Genomic DNA, 12,570 nt, shown 5'->3' with positions numbered 1-12,570 from the left:
AATCTCCTTGAAATTCCTTGTAAAACATAAACAGCAAATAGGATAGTAAACCCCAAAATCTATCTACACCAAAATCTAGTAACAACATATTCCCATGAACCACCAAATATAAGTGGATCAGAACAAATAACCAGCAGCTACAAAATGTATTAAAATTTTCATGTATTCACAAAGGCCCATATTGAGTGCTAATGCAGTATGATTTCTGCCTAGTGTTCTGAACGTCAAAGTGAAGAAATACAATGAAGTTCTGGTAAATGACGAAAGTAACTAACAATCTCTCAAGGTAGCCAAATGCCTTGTCATCTAATTAGGAACATGAAGAGGCTTACTGTGGCCCTAAGAGAGAACTAAATGCCTTTTGAAAACTAGAGAATTTAAAGGCAGAAACATATAAAAATTAGAAATCAGTGAAGGAAATCAACAAAAAGTTTGAAAATATTTGCAAATCATAAATCTGATTACAGCTTAATATCCAAAATATATAAAGAACTCAGTAACTTAAGAGCACTTCAATGACTTAATAGCAAAAAGACACATGATTTCATTAAAAAATGGCCAGAGGAGCTGAACAGACATTTTCCCATAGAAAATTAATGGATGGCTAGCGCTTACTCCTTGGAAGGAAAGTTATGACCAACCTAGATAGCATATTGAAAAGCAGAGACATTAGTTTGCCAACAAAGGTCCGTCTAGTCAAGGCTATGATTTTTCCAGTAGCCATGTATGGATGTGAGAGTTGGACTGTGAAGAAAGCTGAGCTCCAAAGAATTGATGCTTTTGAACTGTGGTGTTGGAGAAGACTCTTGAGAGTCCCTTGGACTGCAAGGAGATCCAACCAGTCCATTCTGAAGGAGATCAGTGCTGGGTGTTCTTTAGAAGGAATGATGCTAAATCTGAAACTCCAGTACTTTGGCCACCTCGTGCAAAGAGTTGACTCATTGGAAAAACTCTGATGCTGGGAGGAGTTGGGGCAGGAGGAGAAAGGAACGACAAAGGATGAGATGGCTTGATGGCATCACCGACTTGATGGATGTGAGTTTGAGTGAACTCTGGGAGTTGGTGATGGACAGGGAGGCCTGGCGTGCTGCGATTCATGGGGTCGCAAAGAGTCAGACATAACTGAGCTACTGAACTGAACTGAACAGGTACATGTGACAGAATGCGCAGAAGCGCGGCAGCTGTGATAGACCACAGCCAAGAGGAGCTACCCCACACCCAAGGTCAGGGGCAGCGACCGAGAGAGCCAGGCTGCGATGGCGCAGGAGCGGTCGAGAGGAGCTATCCCACGTCCAAGGAGCAGTGGCTGCATGGGCGCAGGAGGGCTGAGAGGAACTACTCCACACTCAAGGTCAGGAGGGGCGACCTTGTCCAAGGTGAGGAGCAGCGGCTGCGCTTTGCTGGAGCAGCCGTGAAGAGATACCCCACATCCAAAGTGAGAGAAACCCAAGAAGATGGTAGGTGTTGCAAAAGGGCATCAGAGGGCATACACACTGAAACCATAATCACAGAAAAGTAGCCAGTCTGATCACATGGACCACACCCTTGTCTAACTCAATGAAACTAAGCCACGCCATGTGGGGCCACCCAAGACGGACAGGTCATGGTGGAGAGGTCTGACAGAATGTGGTCCACTGGGGAAGAGAATGGCAAACCACTTCAGTATTCTTGCCTTGAGAACCGCAAGTACAGTATGAAAAGGCAAAATGATAGGATACTGAAAGAGGAACTCCCCAGGTCAGTAGGTGCCCAATATGCTCCTGGAGATCAGTGGAGAAATAACTCCAGGAAGAATGAAGGGATGGCGTCAAAGCAAAAACAGTACCCAGTTGTGGATGTGACTGGTGATAGAAGCAAGGTCCAATGCTGTAAAGAGCAATATTGCATAGGAACCTGGAATCTTAGGTCCATGAATCAAGGCAAATTGGAAGTGGTCAAACAGGAGATGGCAAGAGTGAATGTCGACATTCTAGAAATCAGCGAACTAAAATGAACTGGAATGGGTGACTTTAACTCAGATGACCACTATATCTACTACTGTGGGCAGGAATCCCTTAGAAGAAATGGAGTAGCCATCATGGTCAACAAAAGATTCCAAAATGCAGTACTTGGATGTAATCTCAAAAACAACAGAATGATCTCTGTTTGTTTCCAAGACTGATGCTAAAGCTGAAACTCCAATACTTTGGCCACCTCATGCAAAGAGTTGACTCATTGGAAAAGACCCTGATGCTGGGAGGGATTGAGGGCAGGAGGAGAAGGGGACGACAGAGGATGAGATGGCTGGATGGCATCACCGACTCGATGGACATGAGTTTGGTTAAACTGTGGGAGTTGGTGATGGACAGGGAGCCCTGGCATGCTGCAATTCATGGGGTCGCAAAGAGTCAGACACGACTGAGTGACTGAACTGAACAGGTACATGAAAAGATGTTCGCCATATCATCTGGGAAATACAAATCAAAACCACAATGAGAGGCTCAGTATTTGTGGCACATGGGCATTAGGAGGATCTTCCTGAGCTAGGAATCAAACTCGTGTCTCCTGCATTGGCAGGCAGATTATTTACCACTGAACCTCCCAAGAAGCTCTAAAGTACATTCTTTTAAAGCTTAGTTCACAAACTCTGCAAGCCTACTCAATCTCATGAACATATCTCAATAAATATTCAATACAACATATTTAAAATATTGAGCTATTGAGAGATTGGTTCAAGATGTTGGAGTAGAAGATGTGTGTTCATCTTGTGTGAGAGCACTGAAATCACAACTAGCTGCTATACAGCCATCAACAGGAATATGATGAAACACTCCAAAAATATATACCCCACATCCAAAGACAAAGAAGAAGCTGCAACAAGATGGTAGGCAGGGCACAATGACAATAAAATAAAATCCCATACCTGCCTGGTGGACAACCTGCAAACTGGAGAACAATAACACAAAGAAAATATCCCACTATTGTGAAAGTTCTGAGCCCCATGTTAGGCTTCCCAGGCTGGGGATTTGGCAAAGGGACTAGGAATCCCCAGGGAATCTGACTTTGAAGATTAGTGGGATTTGACTGTAGGACTTCCACAGGACTAGGGCAAACAGAGACTCCACTCTTAAAGGGCACAAACAAAATCTTGTGCACACCAGGACCCAGGGGAAAGGAGCAGTGACCCCACAGGAAACTTAACCAGACCTACCTGCCAGTGTTGGATGGTCTCTTGTGGAGGTGTTGGTTGGCAGTAGCTTGCTGAGGGGATAGGGGCACTAGCAGCAGTGATCCTGGGAGGTGCCCTTGGTGTAAGCCCTCTTGGAGGTTGCCATTAACCCTATCATAGAACCTGTAGACCGCAGGGCTGTGTTGCCTCAGACCAAACAACTAACAAGAAAGGAGCATAACTTCACTCATCAGTAGACAATTGGATTACAGGTTCACTGAGCATGGCCCTGCCCACCAGATTAAGACCCAGTTTTTCCCACTGGCAGTCCCTCCATCAGGAAGCTTAAAGAAGCCTCTTTGCCTGATCCACCAAAGGTTAAACAGAAGAAACAAGAAGAACTACAATCCCTCAGCTACCAGAACAAAAGTTTCATCATGGAAAGTTAATCAAAATGAAAGTACAGAGGATTATATCCCAGATGACAGGACAAGATAAAACCCTAGAAAAACAACTACTAATAAACGAAGTGATAGGCAATCTTCCAGAAAAAGAAGTGAGAATAATGATACTGATGATAATCTAGGATCTCAGAAAAAAAATGGAGAAGTTACAAGAAATGTTTGCCAAAGACCTAGAAGAACTAAAGAACAAATGAACAGAGATGAAATACACTAGAAAGAATAAAGCAGAGAAACGGGCAGAACAGATAAGTGACTTAGAAGACAGAATGTTAGAAATCACTGCTGCAAAACAAAATATAGGAAAAAAATGAATGAAAAAAAAATGAAGACAGCCTGAGAGTCCTCTAGGACAGCACACCAACATTCATATTATAGGGGTCACAGAAGGAGATATAGAGAGAGAAAGGACCCAAGAAAATATGTGAAGAGGTAAGAGCTGAAAACTTCCCTAACATGGAAAAGGAAATAGTCAACCAAGTTCAGGTAGCAGAGTCTCGAGAAGGATAAGCCCATGGAGAAATACACCAGGACACATAGAAATCAAACTGACAAAAACTAAAGGCAAAGATAAAATATTAAAAGCAACAAGGCAAAAACAACAAATAACATACAAGGAAACTCCCATAAGGTTATCAGCTGATTTCCTGACAGAAACTCTACCAGCCAGAAGGAATGGCACATTATATTTAGAATGATGAAAGGGAAAACCTACAACCAAGCATACTCTATCCAGCAAGACTCTTGTTCAGATTTGACAGAGAAATCAAATCTTTACAGAGAAGCAAAAGATAATTCAGCACCACCAAACAAGCTTTCCAACAAATGTTAAAGGAATTTCTCTATGCAAGTAACACAAGAGAAGGAAAGGACCTACAGAAAAGAAACCCAAAACAATTAAGAAAATGGTAATAGGATCACATGAACTGTGAACTTCCAGATGTTCAAGCTGGTTTTAGAAAAGGCAGAGGAACCAGAGATCAAATTGCCAACATCCGCTGGATCATGGAAAAAGCAAGAGAATTCCAGAAAAACATCTATTTCTGCTTTATTGACTATGCCAAATCCTTTGACTGTGTGGATCACAATAAACTGTGGAAAATTCTGAAAGAGATGGAAATACCAGACCACCTGACCTGCCTCTTGAGAAACCTGTTTGCAGGTCAGGAAGCAACAGTTAGAACTGGACATGGACCAACAGACTGGTTCCAAATAGGAAAAGGAGTACGTCAAGGCTGTATATTGTCACCCTGCTTATTTAACTTATATGCAGAATACATCATGAGAAACTCTGGGCTGGAGGAAGCACAAGCTGGAATCATGAATGCCAGGAGAAATATCAATAACCTCAGATATGCGGATGATACCACCATTATGGCAGAAAGTGAAGAGGAACTAAAGAGCTTCTTGATGAAAGTGAAAGAGGAGAGTGAAAAAGTTGGCTTAAAGCTCAACATTCAGAAAACGAAGATCATGGCATCTGGTCCCATCACTTCATGGCAAATAGAGGGGGAAACAGTGGAAACAGTGGCTGACTTTATTTTTCTGAGCTCCAAAATCACTGCAGATGGTGACTGCAGCCATGAAATTACAAGACGCTTACTCCTTGGATGGAAAGTCATGACCAACCTAGATTGCATATTAAAAAGCAGAGACATTACTTTGCCAACAAAGGTCCGTCTAGTCAAGGCTATGGTTTTTCCAGTGGTTATGTATGAATGTGAGTTGGACTATAAAGAAAGCTGAGCACCAAAGAATTGATGCTTTTGAAGTGTGGTGTTGGAGAAGACTCTTGAGAGTCCCTTGGACTGCAAGGAGATCCAACTAGTCCTTCCTAAAGGAGATCAGTCCTGGGTGTTCATTGGAAGGACTGATGTTGAAGCTGAAACTCCAATACTTTGGCCACCTGATGCAAAGAGCTGACTCATTTGAAAAGACCTTGACATTGGGAAAGATTGAGGGCAAGAGAAAGGGACGACAGAGGATGAGATGGTTGGATGGCATTACTGACTCAATGGAAATGGGTTTGGGTGGACTCTGGGAGTTGGTGATAGAGAGGGAGGCCTGGCATGCTGCGGTTCATGGGGTCACAAAGAGTCAGACATAACTGAGCGACTGAACTGAACTGAATAGGATCATAAATATCAGTAACTACTTTAAATGTATGTTAATTAAATGCACCAACCAAAAAACATAGACAGGCTAGGTGCATGAAAACACATGCATGTGTGCACTTCCACTTACCACATCACCCTACTTAATCTCCCAGATTGTATGTAATTGTTTTTTATTGTTAGGTTAATAGTGTTTCTATTATGGGTTGCAATTATAATTATGATTTTTTCCTCTGGCTATTAATTATGAACACTTATAAACATCTTTTTTTGGTTGTGATTATGTAACTATTAGTTGTTTTAATATCACTGTATCATGGTTGGTCAATAAAAAATAATAGGATTCGGTATCACTAAAACTATCATATAATAGAAAAATGTATAATCATTTTTCAGAGTCTAGATGTGCATTACAATTACCTTATAATATTTTGAAAAATACAAATATTCAGTTATTGTTTTTTTTCTCCAGCACTCCAGATGTGATTCTAATGAGCAGTCATGTTTAAAAACAACTGCACTATAGGATGACCTTTTACTTTTGTCTAGTTTGTTTCACTTTTTCTACTTCATATTCAGTACACCCATTTCACTTAGTTTGTTTTTCAGTTTCCCTGTTTTTATCTTCTTTCTCAAGCCTCTATCAAGTGTAGGAGAAAAGATTTTGTATACATATACATATATATAAATAGTGAATGACAGGAAAACCTGGCATGCTACAGTCCATGGGTTCACTAGTATGCATTATATTAAAATATTTTAGGAAACTTACAAATTTCTGGTCAGCTAAAAAAATTATGACGTTTTGGTTCCATTTGTTTGACTAAGTATGAATAGAATGCCAGGTATCTAATTTATATTCACTCATAATTTTTATATAGTTCCATTTATTCTGGCATCGACTATTATAGCTAAAAATCTAGAAAGCTTATTATTTTAGTGTTTTTTTAAAAAAACATTTTGAATAAAGCTTGAACTTCTAATCCATTTCTGAGAATATAAAATATTATGTGGTAAAAACCATAGAAAATTAACATGTGATATAGTATTATTAACTAAAGTTCAGATTCCACAAAATTTTATGCTAGTGTCCATTATTATTTTCATACCTTATTCAAGATTCTATATTGTATTGAGCAGCTTCAGCTGAATGCAAATTCAAATTTGATAAATGTTCCTTTCATTTTAAAAATTCTATTACAAATATTTTCTAATTTTCCTTGTTACAGCTTCTTAGATACACCCATCATTCAAAAGTGAACATTTAATTTCCAAAAACACAATGTTTCTAAAGTATTTTTGAAAGCAATCTCTCATTTTGATATTAATTTCTCATTTAAATGCTTTCTTCTCTGCAATCACCTTCTATGTTTTTTCAGTCTTTTAATTGAGACTTTCAAATGACTAAGTCAAAGATCTTTCTTGGTAAATGTCAAATTACACTTGGAAATATGTGGGTTATTTTCAGATATTTTTTGATATTGATTTCTAACATAATTCCACAGTAATTAAAGAACAAACTATTTGATTTCAGTACCTGTAGACCATGAAATTTTTTCATCTTGTTTTACATCTCTAGATATGTTCCAGTTTCTACCAATTGATAGTCTATGGGAAGTTGAATAGAAACTGTATTCTGCTGTTGTGAGAAAATTATACAATTCTTAATTATGTTGAACTGGTTCATAGTGCTTTTCTGACCTACTGTATCTTCCTATTCTGTCTATTCAATCTTTCAATTTTTCGGAGTTTGATATTGAAACTACTGAATCTACTAGAAAATGATTGTAATATATTTTGTTGTTAAGTTGCCCAGTTGTGTCCAACTCTTTGTGATCCCATGTACTGCAGCACACCAGGCTTCCCTGACCTTCACTATCTCCTGGAGTTTGTTCAAACCCATGTCTGTTGAGTCAGTGATGCCATCCAACCATCTCATCCTGTCATCCCCTTCTCCTCTTGCCCTCAGTCTTTCCCAGCATCAGGTTCCTTTCTGTATGTAACTTTGTTCTGTATTTTCCAAGTCTCCTATAAAAGTGCTACCATACTTACATAATTTTAGGAAAAGAAAAAAATCACAATCAGGTATTACCTCACATCTGTGAGAATGGTGGTTATCAAAAAGAAAAAAAAATAACAAGTGTTGGTGAAGATGCAGAGAAAAGGAAAGCATGTACAATTGTGGTGAAAATGTAAATTTGTAGAGCTACTACAGGAAACAGTATTGAGATTCCTCAAAAACTTAAAGTAGAACTGCAATATAATTCATCAATTCTGTTCCTGGGTACAAATCCAAAAAAATTGCAATCAGGATCTCAAAGAAATATCTTCACTCCCATGTTCACTACAGCATTATTCACAATTGCTGAGACATTGAAGAAACTGAAGTTATGCTTTATCCAGCTGATGAATGGATGAAGATAGTATGGCATATATACAAACACACAGTGGAATATTATTCAGCCATAAAAAGAATGAAATCTTGCCATTTTAGACAACATGGATAGACATTATTCCAAGTGAAAAAAGTCAGATGGGAAAATATAAACAGCTTAAATCTCACTTATATGTGGAATCTAAAAACAAAAACAAAATTAAGATGAGCTCATGGATATAGATAACAAATTGGTGGTAGCCTGAAACGGGGTAAGAGGAAGGGTGTGCAGGCAAAATTGTTAAAGAGGGTCAAAAGGTACAAATTTCCAGTTTTAAAATGAATGAGTCATAGGGAGGTAGTGTACAAATTGGTGACTATAGCTTTGTTGTTCAGTCACGCAGTCACGTCCAGCGCTTTGCAACCTCATGGACTGCAGCACACAAGGCTTCCCTCTACTTCACTAACTCCCAGAGTTTGCTCAAACTCATGTCCGTTTAGTCAGCGATACCATCCAACCATCTCATCCTCTGTCACCCTGTTCCCCTCAATCTTTCCCAGAATCAGAGTCTTTTCCAATGAGTCGGCTCTTAACCTCAGGTGGCCGGAGTATTGGATCTTCAGCCTCCGTACTTCCAATGAATATTCAGGGTTGGATTCCTTTAGGATTGACTGGTTTGATCTCCTTGCTGTCCAAGAGACTCTCAAGAGTCTTCTCCAGCATCACAGTTCAAAAGCATCAGTTCTTCAGCACTTAACTTTCTTTATGGTCTAACTCACATCTGTATGTGACTACTGAAAAAAACCATAGCTTTGACTATATGGATATTTGTCAGTAAATGTTGGCAAGGGAGCAAGCATCCAGTTTGGTATTGCATATTCGAAATTAGCTAGGAGTATGGATCATGTAAATCCTCATTAAAAGAAAAAAAATGTGTAACTATGAAGAGTACATCATGCAAAATGCTGGGCTGGATGAAGCACAAGCTGGAATCAAGATTGCCAGGAGAAATATCAATAACCTCAGATAAGCAGATGACACCACCTTAATGGCAGAAAGTGAACAGGAACTAAAGAGCAGAACCTCTTGATGAAGGTGAAAGAAGACAGTGAAAAGTCTGGCTTAAACCTCAACTATCAGAAAACTAAGATCATGGCATCTGGTCCCATCACTTCATGGCAAATAGATGGGGGGAAAATGAAAACAGTGACAGATTTTATTTTCTTGGGCTCCAAAATCACTGCAGACTGAGTGCAGCCATAAAATTAAAGACATTTGCTCCTTGGTAGAAAAGCTATGACAAACCTAGACAGCATATTAAAAAGCAGAGACATCACTTTGTCAACAAACATCCATATAATCAAAACTATGGTTTTTCCAGTAGTCATGTATGGATGTGAGAGTTGGACCATAAAGAAGGCTGAGCACTGAAGAATTGAGGCTTTTGAACTGTGGTGTTGGAGAAGACTCTTGAGAGTCCCTTGGACTGCAGGAGATCCAACCAATCCTCCTAAAGGAGGTCAGTCCTGAGTGTTCATTGGAAGGACTGATGTTGAAGCTGAAACTCCAATACTTTGGCCACCTGATGCAAAGAGCTGACTCATTTGAAAAGACTCTGATGCTGGGAAAGATTGAGGGCAGGAGGAGAAGGGGATGACAGAGGATGAGATGGTTGGATGGCATCACTGACTCAATGGACATGGGTTTGGGTAGACTCTGGGAGTTGGTGATGGACAGGGAGGCCTGGCATGCTGAGGTTCATGGGGTTGTAAAGAGTCGGACACAACTGAGCGACTGAACTGAACTGAAGGCATTAAAATGCAAATGGTTCAGTTACTTTTTAACATTTTTGCTTTTTTGGTCTATTTCCTATGACTTGCAGGGTTTTTTTGAGATTGCTGACTGAAGTTCAAGTTCAACAGAGAAATCCCAATTGAGATATATAGATAGGTAAGTTAATTATCTTCTAAGAACAAAGCTGATTTTAAAAAGAAACCAAAAACCTAACATTTCTTAAATGATTATGATGTTTGAGGGCTTCCTAAAATTTTGTTTAGAAAATGCATATGAAGAATTCTTGTAAACAGCTCGTCCTGGGTCTGGGTCTGTGTCCCTATAACTTAAAAGGTTTTATAGTATAATTGTTCTGTAAATATCAGCATTTTCTATATCTTGTGCAGTGTACACAAAGAAGCCATCAAATGGCTTATCTTGTACTTATCAACTTGTTTATTTTTATACCTCCAAGAAGCTGTATTTTTTTTTACAAGAGCAGCTGCTACTTTGTAAATATTTTAATGGCTTCTGTTAAATAGCACTGTCAGTTTAAGATTTTCATTCTTCCACATGATCGCACATCTTACAATGTGTTTTACCCTGAAAATCCTTTGAGACTTTAGACTGGAAAGGATATATTTTTTTTAAGTACAAGGACAACAAAAGAATAGATAGAGTTAAAGAATAATGTATAAGATCATCAGGGAAATAATGCCATTTATTTATAGACAAATGTGTAACAGCAGTTAAGTTCTCTCAGCTCACTTCTTTTAACTCGGGTAGTTTGTTGAAATGGAACAGCATTGGCTTTGGAGCCAGGTATTACAGGTACTTGCCTCTGTTCTTTTGCTTCTTAACAGATACTGATTATAGCAAATCAATTAATCTGTTTGACCAATCTGCCAATGGAAAATGACATCTACCTTACAGGGTCATTATGAAAATTAGAGGTAATATATGTAAAGGGCCTAATTCAATCAAAGTAGCAGTTATTATTCTGTCTTACATACTTAGCAACCAGGAGACTCCCAATCATTCTTTAGTCTGTCTTTTACATCTTTATTCACCCACCTTTTAACTTCCCTTGTTTCTTTTTTCCCTCCAGCTTCATGGACTTCAAAGTGAGAAAATATTTTAGAGACTACCTTATTTAGCATTTTTGTTGAATAAATGAGGAAATATATGCTGAAAGAGACTGAATAAATTGTCTAAGATCACAGAGAATTAAAGGCATAGATGAGAACCGTCATCTACTGGGTTTTTCAGTTTTCTGTCTTGATGCGAAATGTAATTTGATAATGTAATTTTATCCTGGGTATGAAGGCACATGTATAAGAACAAGAAGACAGTACAAAAGACAAGAAAAGGAAAAATATTAAAGAAAAAAGAGTAAGGAGACATTTCCCCTTTTGTTCTAGAGCAGAACTAAGCAAAATTCTTTCATTGGCAAATATTTTGGGCTTTGAAAGTGAAGTCGCTCAGTCGTGTCTGACTCTTTGCGACCCCATGGACTGCAGCCTGCCAGGCTCCTCTGTCCGTGGGATTTTCCAGGCAACAATACTGGAGTGGGCTGCCATTTCCTTCTCCAGGGGATCTTCCTAACCCAGGGATCAAATCCAGGTCTCCTGCATTGTAGGCAGATGCTTTTTACCGTCTGAGTCACCAACTACTCAACTCTGACATTATAGCACAAAAGCAGCCACAGATAATATGTAAACAAATGAGCATGGCTGTGTTTCAATAAAACTTTTGAATTTCATATAATATGAATTCCATATAATTTTCACATGCCTCAAAATAACTATTTTTCCAGCCACTTAAAAACGTTAAAAAAAAAATTTTTTTTTACATCATGGACCATATAAAACTGGATGGAAAGTTGGCTGTATTTGGCTCAAGACCAGTAGTTTGATGTCCCTGGTGGCTCAGACAGTAAAGAATCCAACTGCAATGCAGGTGACCCAGGTTTGATCCCTGGGTCTGGAAGATCCCCTGGAGAAGAGAATGGCTACCCACTCCAGTATTATTCCCTGGAGAATCCCATGGACAGAGGAGCCTGGCAGGCTACAGTCCATGGGATCTCAAAGAGTTGGACACAACTGAGTGTCTAAGAAGGCATGTAAATGCCTATGGGAGTGTAAGTCTGATGATAACCAGAACAGATACTTAGCTTCAGTGTTGAGGAAGTAATAGGGTATGATGGAGACCGTGGTATGAACTGGAGTATGTCTATCCCACTAAAGTGGGCAATCACTATTCTTATTCAGCAGATTTCTGCTGTTAAGAAATGGAGGTCAGATTTTGCCAGATCTTATGATTTTTCAAAAAGTCAAAACTCTGTATTTAGAAAATAATTTTACTGACATACCATTGATTTATAACATTATGTGATTCATGTACAACATTATATTTCTATTCCTGTTTACCCTACAGTCTACTGAACACCAAGAATTTAGCTTCCATCTGCCACCATACAGTTAAATTCCCTTTACCTGTTTCACGTTTTCCCCCACTGCCCTCCCACTCTGGTAACCATAATTATTTTCTATATCTATTACACACGTTTGTTTTTGTTTGGCTTATTCATTCATTTTGGGCTTTTTTGTGTTTATTAGTTTTTTAAAATATTCCATATATGAGTGAAATCTTATGATATCTGTCTCTCTCCATCCGACTAGCTTCACTTAGCTCAGCTG

The sequence above is a fragment of the Oryx dammah genome, unplaced genomic scaffold (genome assembly GCF_014754425.2).
Source record: "Oryx dammah isolate SB20612 unplaced genomic scaffold, SCBI_Odam_1.1 HiC_scaffold_25, whole genome shotgun sequence".
Taxonomy (NCBI): Eukaryota; Metazoa; Chordata; class Mammalia; order Artiodactyla; family Bovidae; genus Oryx; species Oryx dammah.
Note: the sequence above shows the minus strand (reverse complement) of the source record.